Below are 8532 nucleotides of genomic sequence, written 5' to 3'. Positions count from 1 at the left end.
TCAAACTGCCTCCGATAGGCCTCTCTCTGAATGATGGGGAGAAACTTCTCCAGAAACAGCTGAGTAAATTGCTCCCAAGTCAAAGCTGGCGATCCGGCTGGTCTAGCCAAACAGATATCCCTCTACCAAGTCTTGGCGGATCAGACAAGCAGAAAGTAGCAAAATCGACCCTATTGGTCTCAACTATCCCCATTTTTTTGAGAACCTCATGACAACTGTCTAGATAATCCTAGGGATCATCAGTAGATGCACTGCTGAAAGTAGTAGTGAAGAGCTTGGTGAACCTATCCAACCTCCACAAAGCATCAGCAAACATAGCCGCTCCATCACCAGTCTGAGCTACCACACCCGGCTGAACTACTTCAACTAGCTGAACCGCTGGAGTCTGAATTTGGGGAGCTACCTACTCCGTAGTGCGAGTAGAAGGAGTCTGGGCTCCTCCTCTAACCTAAGAGATGGCTGGTGCTACAGGAAGCAAACCTGCCCAGGTGACACTCTTCATAAGGCCCACTAGTCGGTCCAGAGCATTCTGAAGAATTGGGGTAGCAATAAACCCCTTTGGGACCTGAGCTGAGCCTACCGGAACTACTGGGGCCGGTACCTCATCATCAAAATCAACCTGAGGCTCCGCCGCTGGTGTTGCTGCTTGGGGCTGAGCTCTACCCCTACCTCGGCCTTTAGCATGGCCTCGGCCTCGGCCTCTGCCCCTTGTGGAAGCTGCTGCTGGGGGCTCGAGCTGTTGGTCAGTGGATGAGGAAGTGCGTGTTCTCACCATCTGCGAAAAAATAGAGTTGAAATTCACTTAGCATTGAGGAACCAAACCGTACAATAGGAAAGAATAAATGTGAAGTTCTTCCTAACTCTGTAGCCTCTAGGGGATAAATACAGATGTCTCCATACCGATCCCTCAGACTCTACTAAGCTTTTCTGTGAACTATGAGACCCATGTAACCTAGAGCTTTGATACCAACTTGTCACGACCCGGATTTCCCACCCTCGGGAGTCATGATGGCGCCTACTAATGTGAGCTAGGCAAGCCAAACCTTTAATCTAATTACTTCATTAAACAATTATTTCTTTTTAACAAATATAAGACGATAACGTGGTAATAGCGGAAATTCAAATTTAAGCGAAAGACAACAATAAGATTTATGAAAAATGCATCTATTACAAATACTTAAGCCTTAACCACCCAAAACGTGGTGTCACAGTGTCACAGACTGTCTAAGAGATTACTACATACAAAGTTCGAAGATAATGACAATACACTGTTTCTGAATAAAAGGAAAATGAAACAGGAAATAGGGAAAGAGGGAGATGCCAGGGACTGCGGACGCCTGCAGGTCTACCTTGGATCTCCGCATGGACTGAAGGTAGCCTCCACACTACGGTCCAAAAGCTGCTCCGGGATCTGCACATAGTGCAGAGTGTAGTATCAGCACAACCAACCCCATGTGCTGATAAGTGTCTAGCCTATCCCTAGCGAGGTAGTGACGAGGCTAGGACTAGACTACCAAGTAAACCTGTGCAGTTCAAATATATATACAGCGGAAACGAAATACAGAAATAAACAAATAAATATAGGAGGGAGAAACATGCTTCGGGGAATAACAGGTAAAACAGAATATCAAAAGAATTATAAAGGAATAAAAATCATCCACTAACAAGAATAAGGAAAACAAATCATCCACCCGCTCCCATTTCATTATATCTTGTGGTAGGCGTACCACCCGCTCCCATTTCATTATATCTTGTGGTAGGCGTACCACTCGCTCCCATTTCATTATATCTTGTGGTAGGTGTACCACCTGCTCCTATTTCATTATATCCTATGGTAGGCGTACCACCCGCTCCCATTTCATTATATCTTGTGGTAGGCATACCATCCGCTCCCATTTTATTATATCTTGTGGTAGGCATACCACCCGCTCTTATTTCATTATATCTTTTGGTAGCCATACCACCCGCTCCCATTTCATCATATCTTGTGGTAGGCGTACCACCCGCTCCCATTTACAAGCCAACAATAATCACAAGGAAACCCGGCAAGGGAACAAGAGTAATATAACAACTTTCCGGCAAGGGAACAATGATATTTCAACAACATTCCGACAAGGGAACAATACTATTAAAACAAATATCCCGGGAAGGGATCATTAATATAAAACAAACATCCCGGCAAGGGAACGATGGTGATAATTACATGTGAAGCGCAATAAACCACAACGGAGTCATAATAATTATAATACAAGACTCACAGGCATGCTTGACACCAATGTATAGATACTTTTCACCATGTCTATACGTCGTACTCCACAATTAACATGTAGCAAATAAGACACAACTCCTAATCCCTCAAGCTAAGGTTAGACCAAACACTTACCTCGATGCCACGAACACAATTCATGATTCAACTATAGCTTTACCCCTTCATTCCACCACCAATTCGCTCGTATCTAGTCACAAGTTACTTAATTACATCAATAAATGTTAAATGAATCAATTTGATTGCATGAAAATAAATTTTCCAAAGTTTTACACAAAAAGACAAAAACCGCCCTGGGGCCCACATGGTCAAAACCCGAGGTTCGAACCAAAACCCGTTTACCCATTCCTCCACAAACTCAAATGTATAATTTGTTTTGAAATCGGACCCCAAATCGAGGTCCAAATCCACAATTTTTGAAAAACCTAGGTTCTACACAAAACACCCAATTTTCCCCATGAAAATCTTTGATTTTGAGTTGAAATCATGTTAAAAGATGTTAAGGAGTGAAGAAAATGAGTTAGAAATCACTTACCAATGTTTTGGAGAAGAAAGGTTGTTTGAAAAATCGCCTCTTATGTTTTTAGGGTTTTGAAAAATGAAAAATAACTGAAAATCCCGTCTAAATATACCCCTCTCAGACCCTCTGTGTGAACCACACAAATTGACTGCGGGCGCACAGCCCTTCCTATGGACTGCAGTGACATGCTTTAGTATTTTGGCCATAACTTTCTCGTGCGATCACATCATCATCAAAATAACATGTACAATCATGAATTAAACCTCAAAACTCAACATTTTCATCAAGAACTCTCAAAGTTCATAACTCTTCAACCGGAAGTCCAACTCACATCAAATAAACTCCGTTTTTCGCCAAATTTCACAGTTATCTTTTTAATACTATAACAAATTTGTACCGGGCTCCGGAACTAAAATACGCGCCCGATAACAATGGTTTCAAATATTAATTCTTTTCTTTATTTCTTAGATAATTCAGTAAAACAATTTCTTTCAAAAATTGATTTCTAAGGCTTGGGACTTTGGAATTCATTTCCGGGCATACGCCCAAGTCCCATATTTTAGTGCGGACCTCCCGGGATCGTCGAAACACGGATCCGGGTCCGTTTGCTCAAAATGTTACCAAAGTCAACCATAATCAAATTTTTAACTCTAGAAATTTCTATTTCTCATATTTTCACATAGAAGGCTTTCCGGATATAGGTCCAGACCACGCACATAAATCAAGGTGAGGTAAAAGGGAGGTTTTTAGTCCTCGGAACACTGAATTCACTTGCAACTCAAGTGATGACTTCTTGGGTCATCACACACTTACCTCGAACTTCCACGGCCAACTCAAGCCTCAAATACCGCCTTTCCTTTTGAATTTGACTCTAAATCAATTGTATCTAGACATAATCGACTTAGTAACATCAATAAATGCTAAACAATCTAATTCCAATGCTTTATTATAGTTTTTCCATCATTCTTCCCAAAAAGTCAAAAATTGACCCCGAGCCCGCTTGGTCAAAACACGAGGTTTTGGGCCAAAATCTGATCACCCATTCAACCTCGAGCCCGAATATATATATATTTTTTTTTTTTGAAATCCGACCCCAAAATGAGGTCAAATTCCCAAATAATCAAAAAGCCCTAACTCTACCCAAATCCCTAATTTTCTACCCTTAATCACATGTTTTAGGTTTAGAAATCTAGTGTGTGTTGATAAAAATGGAAGAAAACGAGCTTAGGATTACATACCTATGAAGCTATGGTGAATTTCCTCTATCGCTCAAGAGGTGTGGAGAAGATGAAGTTTATTAAAAATGGTGGAATTCCCGTAATAAATTCTGTTTTTGGAACTTAAAATAACTAGGTGAATTTGTTCTATGCGTTTGCGACAGGCTCATTGCATTCGCGATAAGCTAGGCCTGAGAGACCTTCGCGTTCGCGGAAATGGGCTCGCGTTTGCGGAGAACTAACTCCTCGAGCTTTCGCGTTCGCGTCCAGGTGGTCGCGTTCTAGTAGGTATAATATCCCCCCCCCCGCCCAAGCTCATAAGCCATCGCGTTCACGTATGTTGGGTCGCGTTCGCGAAGGGTATACCCCTTAGCCTCACTTCGCAAAGAAGAAATTTGGCACCTGGGAGATTTGCCTTACATGTTCGCGAGTGTTCCCACGCGAACACGAAGAGAAAAATCCCTGGGCACTGAACATCAAAAACCTGCAACTTTTATGAGTTCAAAAAACCTTCCGAAACACATCCGAGCCCTCGGGGCTCCAAACCAAACATACTTACTAACTCAAAAACAATATATGAACTTATATGTACGATAAAATCGCCAAATTAACCCCTTAAACAACGAATTAAACCTCAAAATCAATGAAATATTTCAAAACTTCTTAAAACATCAAATTTTGCTTTTAAGGTCCGAATCACGTCAAACGGATTCTGTTTCGTACCAAACTTCACAGAATTATCTTAAATCACATATAAGACCTATACCGGGCGTCGGAACCAAAATATAGGCCCGATACCAACATGTTCTAATCAAAATTCATTTCCAAATCCTTTAAACAATTTCAGAAAATAATTTTCTTTAAAAATTCATTTCTCGGGCTTGGGATCTCGGAATTCGATTACGGGCATACGCCCAAGTCCCATATTTTCTTACGGACCCTCTAGGACCGTCAAATCACGGGTCTGGGTTCGTTTACCCAAAACGTTGACCGAAGTCAAATTAATTCATTTTATAGTCAAAATTTATCATTTTTCATAGATTTTCACATATAAGTTTTCCATCTACATGCCCGAATTGTGCACGCAAATCGAGGTGATGCTAAAAGAGGTTTTTAAGGCCTCAGAATGCAGAATTCAGTTTAAAAACATGATCACATTCTCCACCTCTAAAACAACCGTTCGTCCCCAAACGGACAGAAGAAGGAAGTACCTGAGTCGGGGAAAATATGGGGATAATGGCTCCGCATATCGGACTCGGACTCCCAGGTTGATGCCTCAGCAGGCTGACCTCTCCATTAAACACGAACAGAAGGAAAAATCTTCGATCTCAACTAACGAACCTGTCAGTCTAGAATAGCTGTCGGCTCCTCCTCATATGACAAGTCCTTGTCCAACTGGAAAGTGCTAAAATCTAACACGTGGGATGGATTGCCGTGATATTTCGGAAGCATGGACACATGAAACACTGCATGCACGGCTGATAAGCTCGGTGGCAATGCAAGTCTATAAGTCACCTCTCTCACTCGATCAAGGATCTCAAACGGGCCAATGAACCTAGGGCTAAGCTTGCCCTTCTTCCCAAATATCATCACACCCTTCATAGGCGACACTCAAAGCAAAACTCGCTCACCGACCATAAATGCTAAATCATGAACCTTGCGGTCGGCATAACTCTTTTGCCTGGACTGAGCTGTACAAGCCTATCCTGAATGATCCGGACCTTGTCCAAGGCATCCTGAACTAGATCCTCACCTAACAACCGAGCATCTCCCAGCTCAAACCATCCAACCGGAGACCGACATCGCCTACCATATAAAGCCTTATAAGGAGCCGTCTGGATACTCGACTGGTAGCTGTTGTTGTAGGCAAACTCTGCTAAAGGCAAAAACTGATCCCACAAGCCTCCAAAGTTAATGACACAAGCTCGGAGCATATCCTCCAAAATCTGAATAGTCCGCTCGGACTACCCGTCCGTCTGAGGATGAAACTTTGTGCTCAACTCAACCCGCGTGCCCAACTCTCGCTGAACTGCTCTCTAGAAGCGTGAGGTAAACTGCGTACCTCGGTCTAAAATGATAGACACGGGCACACCATGAAGGCGAACAATCTCCCGGATACCGATCTCAGCCAACCTCTTAGAAGAATAGGAGACTGCCATAGGAATGAAATGCGCAGACCCACACTACGTCGAACTTCCTCCGAGTCTGCGGGAGTCCAACAATGAAATCCATAGTGATCCGCTCCCACTTCCACTCGAGAAGCTCAATCCTCTAAAATGAACCATCGGGCCTCTGATGCTCGTACTTAACCTGCTAACAATTCAATCACCGAGTCACATATGCAATGATATCCTTCTTTATTCTCTGCCACCAATAATGCTGCCACAAATTCTGATACATCTTCGTGGCGCCCGGATGAATAGAGTATCGGGAGCGATGGGCCTCCTCTAAAATCAACTCCCGGAGTCCATTCATATTAGGCACAGAAACTCGACCCTACAATCTCAAAACTCCATCATCACCTAAGGTAACCTGCTTGGCACCTCCGTGCTACACCGTATCTCTAAGGACACACAAATGGGGATCATCATACTTCCAATCACAGATACACTACAATAATGAAAAACGAGCGACTGTGCAAGCTAATACACGGCTGGGCTTAGAAACATCCAACCTCACGAACTGATTGGCAAAAGTCTGAATATCCAAAGCAAGCGATCTCTCACTGACTGAAATATAAGCAAGACTGCCCATACTGGTTGACTTCCTACTCAAAGCATCGGCCACCACATTGGCCTTTTCCGGATGATATAAGATGGTGATATCATAGTCTTCAAAAACTCCAACCACCTCCTCTGCCTCAAATTCAACTCCTTTTGCTTGAACAAATACTGAAGACTCTTGTGATCCGTGAGCACCTCACATGCCATGCCATACAGATAATGCCTCCAAATCTTTAATGCGTGAACAATGGCTGCCAACTCCAAATCATGAATCGGGTAGTTCTTCTCATGAATCTTCAACTGCCGCGAAGCATAGGCAATGACCTTGCCATCCTGCATCAACACTACATCAAGTCCAATACAAGATGCATCACAATAAACTGTATAAGGCCCTGAACCTATGGGCAAAACCAACACTGGTGCCGTAGTCAGAGCTGTCTTGAGCTTCTGAAAGCTCGCCTCACACTCGTTCGACCATCTGAACTGGGCACCCTTCTAGGTCAACCTGGTCATCGGGGCTGCGATAGATGAGAACCCTTCCACGTACCAATGATAGTAGCCTGCCAATCCCAAGAAACTCTGAATCTCTGTAGCTGATGCTGGTCTAGGCCAGTTCTTGACTGACTCAATCTTCTTTGGATCAAGCTGAATACCCTCTACTGATACAACATGACCCGGGAATGCAATTGAACTCAACCAGAACTCACACTTCGAGAACTTAGCATATAACTAACTATCCCTTAAGGTCTGAAGAACCACTCTAAGATGCTGCTCGTGATCCTCCCGGCTGCGAGAATATATCAAAATATCATCAATGAAGACTATCACAAACGAATCTAAGTAAGTCATCAACACTCGGTTCATCAAATCCATAAATGTTGCTAGGGCATTCGTCAACCCTAATGACATCACCAAGAACTCATAGTGCCCGTACCGAGTGCGAAAAGCTATCTTAGGGACATCAGATGCCCTAATCCTCAACTGATGGCAGCCAAATCTCAAGTCAATCTTCGAAAATACCTTGTCACCCTGAAGTTGATCAAACAAATCATCAATCCTCGTCAATGGATACTTATTCTTGATCGTAACCTTCTTCAACTGCTGGTAATCAATACACATTCTCATTGATCTATCCTTCTTCTTAATAAACAACACTGGCGCACCCCAAGGCGAAACGCTCGGCCTAATGAAACCCTTCTTAAGCAAGTCTTGCAACTGCTCCTTCAACTCTTTCAACTTAGGCGGGGCCATACGATACGACTAGATAGAAATGGGCAGAGTGCCCAGAGCCAAATCAATGCAAAATTCAATATCCCTATGGGTGGCATACCCGGCAAGTCCGAAGGTAAAACCTCAGGAAACCAAAATACAGGCCCGATACCAACATGTTCTAATCAAAATTCATTTCCAAATCCTTTAAATAATTTCAGAAAACAATTTTTTAAAAAAATTCAATTCTCGGGCTTGGGACCTCGGAATTCGATTCCGGGCATACGCCCAAGTCCCATATTTTCCTACGGACCCTCCGGGACCGTCAAATCATAGTTCTGGGTCCGTTTACCCAAAACATTGACCGAAGTCAAATTAATTCATTTTATAGTCAAAATTTATCTTTTCACAGATTTTCACATATAAGCTTTCCGGCTACGTGCCCGAACTGTGCACGCAAATCGAGGTGATGCTAAAAAAGATTTTTAATGCCTCGAAACATAGAATTCAATTTAAAAACAAGTGATGACCATTTGGGTCATCATATATATAATTCACTTGCTTTAAGGTTAATTTCATTATATATATATATAATGA

Source organism: Nicotiana sylvestris, chromosome 1 (genome assembly GCF_000393655.2).
Source record: "Nicotiana sylvestris chromosome 1, ASM39365v2, whole genome shotgun sequence".
Lineage (NCBI taxonomy): Eukaryota > Viridiplantae > Streptophyta > Magnoliopsida > Solanales > Solanaceae > Nicotiana > Nicotiana sylvestris.
The sequence above is the reverse complement of the archived record's forward strand: the minus strand, read 5'-3'. Positions refer to the sequence as shown.